At 46.2% G+C, this 12,577-nt stretch overlaps 1 long non-coding RNA gene across 1 annotated transcript; it reads left to right on the forward strand.

Moving 5' to 3' along the window:
• Positions 1 to 6,602: 6,602 nt before the first annotated feature.
• Positions 6,603 to 7,124, forward strand: LOC123989131. The gene is made up of 3 exons (XR_006830464.1): positions 6,603 to 6,654; positions 6,995 to 6,996; positions 7,067 to 7,124. It is a non-coding gene; the product is annotated as an uncharacterized LOC123989131 (long non-coding RNA).
• Positions 7,125 to 12,577: the final 5,453 nt, after the last annotated feature.

Below are 12,577 nucleotides of genomic sequence, written 5' to 3' on the forward strand. Positions count from 1 at the left end.
CACCAGTTACTACTGGCGAGACTGACGGCACCGACAACACAGTTGATTTCTCACCTGCCGTCCATAGAAGAACCTTTGCCAAGGCGTGGAAGCTCTTCGACGACAGGTTTGAGAACCAGCGTCTGAACGTCCAATCCCACATGGACAGAATCCACAATTTGAAGGCGATGAAACAACGCAGAGCTGCCTCGCTGTTCAAAATGACAAATATATTCGGCGAAACTCAGGAAGCGCTGAAGGTGTTTGGGGTCGACGATCCGCACTCCTGTTTCCTCCTGAGTCATCTGGTACGGTTCCTTGACCCAGACACGAGGGAGCACTGAAAGTTGTCACTGACCACGCAGGACAAATATCCAACCATGACTCAACTCAACGGCTTCCTGCTAGGGCGAACTCGAACTCTCGAGCAGTTGGAACGGCTCCCTAAACCCAGGAACCTGCAGACCACGCAGGCAGCAACCTTTCCGCTCATGCAGACGGCGCAACATCGCTCAGGACCGCCAAAGACAGCAGTACACGCAGCGGCAACCCCGACCACGACGCCAGCCTGCTCAGTAGGGCAATCAGCGCCGGCAGCTCCTTCAAGACCACGCTCGTCGGCACAGTATCCGTGCGCATTTTGTGAGAAGGAGCACTACGTATCGGCGTGCCCCATTTTTCGACAATTGGCTGTCACCGGCCGGGTGAATGTAATAAAGGCCCACGCCTTGTGTATCAATTGCATGGGCCATCACAACCTCCGCAATTGCCGGACCACGCAACGCTGCAAGCTGTGCAACGAGCAGCACCACTCTATGCTGCACGGAGAGGATTTGAGCCAAATGGTGGCGCCTGGCTTCCGACCGCCAACTCAGCCCACGTCACCACCAGCGTCAGCGGTAGCCGCACCCATGCAGACCGTTATAGTTAATAACTATTGTTATAGCAAGAAACCTATTCGCTGGTGTTGCTCTGCAAGGAATGTACCGTTCGCGATGAAACCGTTTGCAACGGGCAATGTGTTTAACGTAGGCATTTTGTAAAATGACCGGGCATTGTGTAGAAAAGACATTGTGCAAAATGTCCGTAACAAGTTTCGGTCAATCTATAAAATGTCCGATCACTATACAGAATACCTACAGGGTGGTGGTCAATGTATCGAAATGCTCCTGTTACATAGATGTGATAGGTTAAATTACGCTACATATATAAATCCGTAAGACGGCCGGCAACACTTTCCTAAGACACTAGTGTTGTTTAAATAATAAGAAAAGCGATGTGTGGTGCAACCGAATCTATCACATCTATGTATGGTTTTAATAATAATAATAATAATAATAAGTTTAATGTCAACGAATCGTGGGTATTATATAAAATGTCCGGGCTATTTGTGAAATACCTGCCCATTATACACATTGCCCCAAAAAATGTGCAATCTACACAATGTCCGGTCATTTTACAAAACGCCCACGTTGAACACATTGCCCTTAACACCTTTCACATCTAATAGGAGATATTTCTACGATGATCCCACTTGCAAACAGTTATGGTATTCGTTATTGTTAATAACTATTGTTGTTGTAATTATCCAATAAGAACGGTAAACCACCTACGGCATGCTACAAATACTGCTCGTTCCAATGAAAAGTGTGCAATAAAATAATTTCTAACAAAAAAAAATCCGACTTCGAAATGCACTAAAAAGTGTAAAATAATTACAATTTCATTTATACCAGTATTCCACAGCTATTAATAAAATCTACTTAATCGTTAAATAGGATTTAACGACATATTAATTACCAAGTTTGCCATACCGCAATCAAATCGTTATTGGCAGGATTGTATAATGGGGTGTTCGAGCGAAAACCGAACGTTTCAAATTTAAAATCGTTTGCTTAGTTTAAAACGGTTAAGGTTAACAATACCTCTTTAAAGACTGCTGATCGCTTATGGATTCTAGAAATAGACTACCATAAATCACTCTGGATAAATCACTCTACCATAATAGTCTCTATTCAGAATCTAAACCGTTCCACAATAACGCAATAGGCTTCCCCTTTGTCCCAGGTGTTTACATGTCACCTCGTTACCGTTTCGCCGACTCGGCGGGCCGACGGAGCGTGAAGAGTTCGGCGGAGAGGTGGCGGGAGGCCCCTGGAACAAAGGGGACTCTTCAATATTTAAGCCGGTCGATTTTAACCGCTTAATCTTAATTCTTAGCCAGTCTTTCTATGATTCTACGCCTTTCTTCCGAAATTCCGAACTCTTTGCTTCGGGAACACGCGGAAAGAAGCAAAATCGCGCTTAAAGTATTTCATTTTTATTAAACTTAGACTTAAGCATTTGTCAAACTTTGTACAACCGTCGACAGCAACGAGCTTAAATACATTTGGTTCATTTAAAAACAACTCTGGCTCATTCTTAACAACCGGATCGTCCTAACGGCCGGCACCTCTTTACAATCACGGAGTCTTCCTTTCTCACGGCGACGAAACGCGTGTACACGGGAATTTTTAATTTTTCGCCGCCTCCGAAAAGGTTGAAATGTATTTAGTATCCTATTTCACGATTAATTAAATTTTATTAATAACTGTGGAATACTGGTATAAATGAAATAGTAATTATTTTACACTTTTTAGTGCATTTCGAAGTCGGAATTTTTATTTGTTAAAAATTATTTTTTACATTCTGTACGATTAATGCATCGTTAAACGCTATTAAACTAACGTCCGTGATGACATAAATGTACATTTTCGCTCCATTTACCCAAAAGATCGAACCATGGATGCGCTCCGAAATATTTCGCAGTTCCAGCGGCGTATTGCTTTCAAAGTGCCTCCCTCTAAATATCGAACGGCACGCCGCTAGATCGGCGACGCACGGGATTACGCCCAGGCGTATACGGGGGCAAATCGCAATGAATGTTTCTCGAGTACGCGTCCGCGACGAGACTAGCGGATTGCAAAGTGATTCGCGTCAACGAGGGTTGTAAATCCTCGCTACGGTTTGACCGACGCCACGAATCGCGTACTACTCTGCGACCCGTTAATGAGACAGAGCTCATTAGGCTTGTAATTAATTGTATAAAGATTATGATGTTTGGATGTATTTAATGTTTGCACAAGATTTAATGGTTTGATGAGTTACTTTGACTCAAGTGTTAACAGTTGTTCGTATATTTGGTTTAACGTATATGTGCTTATAAAGCAAACTGATCGGTGTCTCAACGGAGGCTTTAGAATACGAACGAAGTGACTTGGTCGGAAGACCGACAAGAAGTGTCCAGCGTTTTGGTGGTTTGTCTCTAGTTTCTATTTTGCCTCTCCTGGGTCTCAAGAACGGTCAGTTAGGAACTGTAGCGAAATAGCTGAACCCCAATAGCCGCGATGCACATGGGAGCCCTTTGGTTTGGAAGGATCGGTTGTACCCCAGGCGATAAATGAATGAATGCTTTTATGGTCAAGGTGACCGTTGGTGCCTGGGACCGATAACTGGACTGCGCAGACACGTGCATCACACAGGGTCCGTCTAAGACCCGGAAGAGCCGAAGGTTTGGGCCTTTTGTTTAGGTAGTGGAAATGATGTTCTGAGTTTATGGTTTGGAGTCTTCTAAGCCCTGGGTGGTAATTTCTTTAATACGTGATGAACTACCACTTCGGCCAGCTTAGGGTAGTTTTTAAGAGTCATGTTAAATATGACCGATCGTGTTTTTGAATTACTGCAATAAACTATGAAAGCTGCCATGCCGCGTAACAATGAGAGTGTGCGATTTCGATTTTCGCAGTAACATAGTCTCATTTATGAAAAGAAACGTACACGTCTCCAAAAAAGAAATCATTCTCATCACGATCAATGTAGACCTTGGGTTTTATTCATATTTTTGGCAATGTAGTTACCGTATAGAACCGATGAGACGAAAATATTAAAAAACAATACATATTTTTGCATTTCATATAATTTCATTGCAATAATCTTGTATTCGTGTTTTATTTGCGCGTGTTGGTGAGGTTGGGTTATATATTAGTATTCCACGCGATCGTGTTCTTTTCGCCATGAATTATTTCCAAGTTCCAGCGGCGTATTGCTTTGCCTTGAAATTTTTCAAAGTGCCAAAGCAGCGTGTGTTACTTTGGCTCAAAATTTCTCCAAGTTCCATTTGCTCCGTAATTTTTCAAAGTTCCAGCGGCGTATTGCTTCTTTATTCGTACTGTAAAAAAAATGAGCAATGCCAGAAAGCAGGAAATATAAAATCCAACGTTCACAAATTTCACAATTTTTTCCAGATTAGTATATAAGATTTATGAATACATCTCTATTATTTCTCTGTCTTTCTTTCCAAAATCTCTTCCTGTATTCCGTATACGCACTCGCACCTCTCGGTGCGTATTTAACTCTCTCTTGCTCTCTGTGGCCTCGTCTAACCGACAAGACGAATCTCCAAACATAGGGCTGAATCTCAACAGATCGCAGCGTGGTAACTGCTCTACCGAGTACAACACCCCGCCAGGTACCGAAATCGGCTACAGACGATTCCGAGTCTCGACGTCGAACTTGGAGTACCCATGCTCGGCCGTTAGGGCGCCGCGGCCGTCGTTCGGCGAGATCCCGACGACGAATCCGATGACGCCCGTATGGCAAACCGGGTCCCGTGCGATGGCCAGTGACGAGGGCCGGCCACCTAGTAGTGTCACATTGTTTTGAGGCTTTCAACCCACACGAAACTCCTAGAAATATCGTTGCCACCTTTGTCTAGAAAGGATACGGCCATAGAGGCGTTCAGGCATAATCTCACGGGTAGTAGTTTCGCACCACCGGCCCTCGACCGAGTGCGTGAACCAAATGTCCGAACCTGCGGTTCCTCTCGTACTGAGCAGGATTACTATCGCAACGACTAGTCATCAATAAGGTAAAACTAACCTATCTCACGACGGTGTAAACCCAGCTCACGTTCCCTGTTGGCGGGTGAACAATCCGTCGCTTGACGAATTCTGCTTCGCAATGATAGGAAGAACCGACATCGAAGGATCAAAAAGCGACGTCGCTATGAATGTTTGGCCGCCACAAGTCAGTTATCCCTGTGGTAACTTTTCTGACACCTTTTGCTGAAAACTCTTCAAGCCAAAAGGATCGATAGGCCGTGCTTTCGCAATCTCTATGCGTACTGAACATCGAGATCAAGCCAGCTTTTGCCCTTTTGCTCTACGCGAGGTTTCTGTCCTCGCTGAGCTGGCCTTAGGACACCTGCATTATTCTTTGACCGATGTACCGCCCCAGTCAAACTCCCGGCCTGGCAGTGTCCTCGAATCGGATCATGCCGGAGTATTATGGGCGATCGGCGCAAGGCCTCACACCACTCTTGTACACTTGGTTCTAGAATTCTGCGACAACCGGGTCGAAACCACGGTACACGCGCTCCGCCTAACCGATTTGCGATGACAGCCGCGGATCGGCGTCGCGCATGGCGGGCCCCCACTCCCGTGCGATTAGACTATAAGTATAATATCGATGAGTTGCCTCGGGGCTTTGGCTCCGAGGGGACCTCCTAGGAGGTCCGGACCGGAGCACCGGAGCTCTCGACGCCATGGGTTTCCTGGAGTAGAGATCTCTGGCTAACGGGCCGTAGCATTGCACTACGCTACGACCTGACAGCTCCCATAGGTCCCGCGGCCGCAGGCGTCCAGCCTCGTCAGTCCCGTGGTTGACCCGGGGTGACCAAGCTAGTGCGCGTTCATAATCTCTGCTGGTGCTTCCGCGGGGATTCTGAACGCTAGCTTACACGGCACCGCATTCCGCCTTTGGCAGCCGATTCCCTCCAGCTTCGTGGCGTTACCCAGGCTGGCCAGGATCGGTCGTCGCCTCGTTCGGTTCTACCTCGGCGTACGAGAAGACGAGCCGCGTGAGGCAAGCGGGCAACAACTCCACTGCAGCGCGAAACACCGCAGCGCGTTTGAATAAATACCGTCGGCCCAATCGGGTCTTTCCTTTCCCGAATCATGCGTCCGCTCTCTCAACACTCGATAGTGTCTCGGCGCTTTCGCTAATTTGTTCGCGTTCGCGCTCCGCTTGCACCCGCGCTCCGCGTACACCAGCGTGCGTCCGTTTAGTTCGTAAGGCGGTAGCGACCGCAGTAGTTTGTAACAGGGTTAGATATAAGTTCCGCGTGATTTCTGTGACGGACCGGGTTTCGACCGTAATATGTAAGTCCTGTATCTTAGTTTTAAGCACAACGACTCCACGCGTCTAACCACCAGACAATCTTCTGATTATAGTATCCGAGGCAAGAGCATACAGCCGCCCGACCAGCCCGGCGGGGATAGACGCCGACATGTACAGCTATAGTAGTCATCCTTAGTTGAATAAACATATATATTTTTCTACCTAAAAACTGCCTCGTTATTTACCGACCTGTTCCCTTGCGAACCCTGGCACGGGGAAACCGACCGCGGTGCGCAACGCCGTGCGCACCGAACCGACCGACCCCGTTACAGAGTAAGTAAAGAAACTATGAAAGTAGTGGTATTTTACCGGCGATATAAAATCTCCCACTTATGCTATACCTCTCATGTCTCCTTATAATGCCAGACTAGAGTCAAGCTCAACAGCCTCTTCTTTCCCCGCTAATTTTTCCAAGCCCGTTCCCTTGGCAGTGGTTTCGCTAGAAAGTAGATAGGGACAGTTTAATGTAAGTCCGGCCGTCGGAAGACAAGCACGGACATGCCACCTCACCCGTTAGGCTATATGCAACTATTTACCCACCGCCCAGCAATCACTACCACCCAGGCGGCGGGGAGTGGACAAACGGTCAACTCATGTATTGCAAATCATCGTATTCAGGGACGGAAGATCCAACACTTGACTCTTTGTCGGCGTGTAACGAGTTTTGCTCTAGAACGCTCTTACTTTTATCAAGCTTACCTGAGTGGTCCCAGCTTAACCCACCAGGCGCTTGACGTCCACAGCCAGATCCCAGTTTGCCACCGGTAAACCGGTGCCCGGACCACACCACGAGGAGGAGGAGTTGGCACATGTCGCCGCCGGGGCTGGCTGCAAGGCCCCAGCGGCATCTTTGTAGTCCAGTAAATAGTAGAGGGGAATCTCGTTAATCCATTCATGCGCGTCACTAGTTAGATGACGAGGCATTTGGCTATCGCCTGTACACCAATGGTTTACTCTTCCAGGGTTTGATGTTCGCCCCCCTGTTGAAAATTATGAATACCTACATAATAACATTAGTAAAATATTGACCTAACAAAACTATATATACATACATAAATCAATTCATAAACCTTATAAGTACCGGTATCTAATTCCTTAACTATGATCTATTAACTATAATCTATAAATTGGTTCACCATCTCAATTGATGAGCGTAATGTAAGTAATGATAGATTCGATATTTCATCTTTTTTAAAGCCCAATAGTTTGATTATCAAATGTTTTTTTTGGCATAGCACCCAATGCTCCAATGACTGTGGGTAATACCATACTGTTTGTTGCATGCAATGTTTCTAATAAATCTTTAGCTACTTGATCGTATTTGAGCCGTTTTTCGTCCGCCGCTGCATCAAGTGATTGTCCGTCCTCGTAGCGGACTGTTACATCGACTACGAGGACCCTTCTATCGCCCTTAATGACAACATCAGGTTTGAACAATTCACCTTGTACTTCGATCGAAGGTTGAACGAAAACACTAGCTTTATGCTTGACCTTGTCTATTATTTGATAGACGATATTATTGTGTCTATGTATTCGCGAATTTTTATTAGAAATGCATTGGCCTAGAATATGCCCTAGTGTTTCGGGCTTTGCATGACAGTGTCGACACTGCACTGATGCCTTTTTGTTGGCTGTAGCTAGTACCACCTTTGTGCCAAAAGTATTCGTACACAACTGGATGGCATTAATAAATCTATATCCTTTGAGAAGATTGGGTTGGTGGAGCCACCTATTGCCTATTGGGTCGTTTTTAAAAGAACTAACACTCTTTCCTTGTGAGGTTAATTGAGCCCATTCAGTAGCGTATTGGCTTTTAATTCTACGCTTTTCACCATCGAGTTGCACTAATGATAAGGGCTAGTTAATTATCATAGAATTGGCTGCCTTCTTTGCCATAATCTGAACTCTGCCAGATATAGCCATATTTCTAAGAACAGGATCATGCGATTCCTGTATTTTTAAAATATTCTTAATAAAAGCAAGCCTGACAATATGTTCAAGGCGTGGGAAGCCAAGTCCGCCGTCACTTTTTTTTGCATAAAAACAGCCCATAGCTGTTGACGGTTGGAGGTGTAATATAGATTTAATAATTTGTCTGATCTCTTGATCCAACTCTTTAAGACAACCGCCGATATTTTGTGTGAGATCTTTGGGCAAGATGTGAGTAGCTACCAGGATAATCTTCTGCTCGGGTCTCAGAGCTAGTTTCTTGGTCCGCTTGATGCAACTAATAATAAGCTGCTTTTCATCTCCTTTCGCAAAGCCATGCCAAGGCCCCATACGGACACCTAGATATTTGAAGACGTTATCTGGTTGCGTATATGGAATAATTTTATTATTGATAGTTAGATTTGGATTTTCACAATACCACGTGTCTTTTAGTGGTTTAATTTGAAATGTATGGCACTTATGAGGTGCAATTGTCATTCCTAACTCTTCTAGATATTTAGTTACCAACCTAAGCTGTTTTATCGCCTCTTTTTTATTACAGGCCAACAGTACGAGGTCATCAGCGAAAGCTAAAATGGAAAGTTTATAGTTGCCAATATCAATACCACCACCAATGCTTTCCACTTTCCGAATTATTGGATCTATCAGCACATTAAATAAAAAAGGAGATATGGGATCTCCCTGTTTGACGCCTCTCTCAAGAGTGACGTCAATATGTGCTCCGTTTCCACAGGCAATGGTCGTGGTACAGTTCATGTATGCTTCTTTGAAATAATGGTGGTTGAGAACCCCCGCCTCTTGCAATCTATCGAAAAGGAATGAGTGCGAAACGGTGTCAAACGCCTTTGCAATATCAAGGACAACAATAACACGTCCTTTATCAGTTTTGGCAGACCTTACGGCTTCACCTAAAAGAAAAGTGTTAAAAGAACAACCGTTTTCGGCAACAAAGCCCTTCTGTCTTACCGAGAACTCTACGAGCGATCGCAATCGCTTATCCAACACACCCATAAAGGTGCGGCAAAGTAGTGAGCCAACTGTGATTGGTCTCCAGTTCTTTGCATCCGACATATCACTGCTGTCCTTTGGGATTAAGGTCGTCCTATTGCGTCTCCAGCTTGTAGTGAAACAAGAAGTAAGCAGGAGCAAATTAAATAATTTTGCCAGGATCTGAGCAACATCTTTGTTCCTGATGGATTGCTTAGTTATTTCATCACGTCCCACTGCAGTACCGTTTTTAATACCAGCGATTCTGGCAATTACCTCTTCACACGTTATAGGTGCAAACGCGTCCATCAGCGTGATCTTATTACTTCGCTAATCAGGGGGGACGGTGGGTCCTTCCGCACCCCATAACTGTCGATAGGGGGCGTCCACATCACTTTTATCTGGAAGAGGTGGTTTAAGTTTAAGACGGGACATTTCGTTGTTAATCACCATTTCGGCCAAAGTACGAGTTGCATTATTATAAAAATCTTGGCATCTTGCAAAGTATGATTGTTTCTTTTTAGCGCGTTTACCAATTTGTTTCTTGTTTTTGTTATTATTATTATTGTTTTTATTATTACTACTATTATTGTTTTTACTTTTATTTGTAGCAGTTCTCCGTACCCCAGGCTTGACCGTTTTAGGTTTCGAAATATAGATGAAACGAAACAATTTTCCAGGAACTCATCGATTAATTGCTGCGTTTGACTTGGATAATCCTTAATCTTTTTCCAGGTTTTATTTAATTCGTCATTAATTAAAAGGAGTTTACTCTCATTGTCAAGGGTAAAAGGCTCATCTATCTTCACGATAAATGTCGTCTTCCAGTCGTTATTCGCCGTCTGGCGAAAGTCATCAACATAAGATGATCTGGTATCACTGCTTGGTAATTCCTCAGTGTCATCCGAGTCACTGGAATTTTCATTATCAATTTGTGGACGCATTCTAGAGCCAAACAGCTGCCTCCGTTTTTCGCAGATTTGTTTAGGAGTCTTACCTGGAAAGTGTACAGCCAATTGCTTATTTGGCTGTTTAAATTTCTCGTACTCGAACATTAATTCCCAAAGAAGTTGGATTTCAGCTGGAGTCCATACTGAAAGCCTATTAGAGCTGGATGGCGGTACTGCACAATTACCTTTTGCCATCTCAGCCCTCTTTAGATTTCTAGTGCTGGGATGCATGGAACGTTCGTGAGTGCTTAATCCCCTCTGAGTTCTAAAGTTAGAACCACAGACATCACACACATATAGTTGAGGTGGCCTATCAGGTTCAGGGCCTCCACATTTAGGTCTATGACAAAGCACTCCATGACATTTGGTGAAAACAGCGCCACACTTGATGCAAATCCACTGCTGGCGAATCTCAGAGTGATGGCCCTCTAAGTGCTTAAGGAAATATTTAAGGTTAAGAAAACAGATGTTATTGCTGCTCTGGCTACAAATAGGGCATTGAAAGGAATCTGGTACAAGCACGACAACTTGAATAATAAGTTCGTCATCAGTGTCACCCCTAATAGTTACTGGTGGGCGGGCGACATGGCCACCAGCATCCAAGGCTTCTATGTTCCGTGTGCTGTCCATAATTGTTCGTTTAAACATGGTAAACAAAGTAATCCAAAAAGTGAGAACAGCCATGTACCAAACCAACTAGAGGACTCGCCACACTCCATTTAGCCGTGACCACGGTTCGCAGAGTTTGCGCATACCAAGTGAACCGCAGCCATGTTACCGGCAGGTACCTCGAGGAGGTAGGTCATACGACTTGGACGGGAGAGGCTGAAGGGCCAAAGGCTTGTATAATGCATCACCGTCCCTGTAACTACGACTCTCAGAAGCGACCACGTCGCCCCACGGTGCTACACGATGTAAAGTGGTTCCCGATCACTCCGCACCTCCACGAGGTGGGAGCTGGGCAACGTCCAGTTGGCGACAACTGGACGGCTGAGCCGGAGGGACGGCACCGTGTGAGCTACGAGGTTGTTTAAGAGAGTCGTAGTTACTCCCGCCGTTTACCCGCGCTTTTTTGAATTTCTTTACGTTGATTCAGAGCACTGGGCAGAAAGCACATTGCGTCATCACCCGCAAGGGCCATCGCAATGCTTTGTTTTAATTAGACAGTCGGATTCCCTTAGTCCGTGCCAGTTCTGAGCTAAGCGTTGAATGGCGGCCGAAGAAGCGACCACGACGGCGTAACCGCCACGGAAGCCTCGCAGCAAGGAAGATCTGCGGGAGGCCAAGGCACGGGACCGAGCTCGGATCCCGGGACGCGACCGAAGTCGCTAAACGTTCACCTCGCCCAGGCCCGGCACGTCAGCCAGACCCGCTTCCCGACCAAGCCCGACACGCCCCGCACCTCAGAGCCAATCCTTATTCCGAAGTTACGGATCCCATTTGCCGACTTCCCTTACCTACATTAATCAATCGACTAGAGGCTCTTCACCTTGGAGACCTGCTGCGGATATCTACGAACCGGCGCGACACCTCCACGTGGCCCTCTCCAGGATTTTCAAAGTCCGAGGGGAAGATCCAGACACCGCCGCAACTGCGGTGCTCTTGGCGTTCCAAACCCTATCTGCCTGTTAGAGGTTTCCAGGGAACTCGAACGCTTATACAGAAAAGAAAACTCTTCCCAGATCTCCCGACGGCGTCTCCAGGTCATTTTGGGTTACTCCGAAGAAAACACTCTTACGAGGGCCCGAATGGTATGCGGTTCCGCTGCCGGGTCCGGAATAGGAACCGGATTCCCTTTCGCCCAATGGGTGTGCATCTCTGCAAATCTTATTATTAATTCTATTTGGCCATATTTAACAGTTTTGTGTTGTTGCTTTTTATCTGAGAGCTTTAGGACACCACATTTACATTGGATATCCCTTAGGGCTTAGGATCGACTGACTCGTGTGCAACGGCTGTTCACACGAAACCCTTCTCCACGTCAGTCCTCCAGGGCATCGCCCGAGTATTTGCTACAACCACCAAGATCTGCACCGACGGCGGCTCCAGGCAGGCTCACGCCCAGACCCTTCTGCGCACACCGCCGCGACCCTCCTACTCGTCAGGGCTTCATGGAGGACCAAATTTTGTCCAGCACCACTTGCCACTGACGGCGGAGTATAGGCGCGACGCTTCAGCGCCATCCATTTTCAGGGCTAGTTGCGTCGGCAGGTGAGGTGTTACACACGCCTTAGCGGATTCCGACTTCCATGGCCACCGTCCTGCTATCTTAAGCAACCATCGCCTTTCATGGTATCCCATAAGCGTCGACTTAGGCGCCTTAACGCTGCATTTGGTTCATCCCACAGCGCCAGTTCTGCTTACCAAAATTGGCCCACTTGGCACTCTGATCCAATAATAAAATCTAGTGGCTTCATTTGATGCAAGCAAGCCAGAGATCTCCCCCATTTAAAGTTTGAGAATAGGTTGAGGTCGTTTCGGCCCCAAGGCCCATC

This window comes from Osmia bicornis, unplaced genomic scaffold (assembly GCF_907164935.1).
Source record: "Osmia bicornis bicornis unplaced genomic scaffold, iOsmBic2.1, whole genome shotgun sequence".
Lineage (NCBI taxonomy): Eukaryota > Metazoa > Arthropoda > Insecta > Hymenoptera > Megachilidae > Osmia > Osmia bicornis.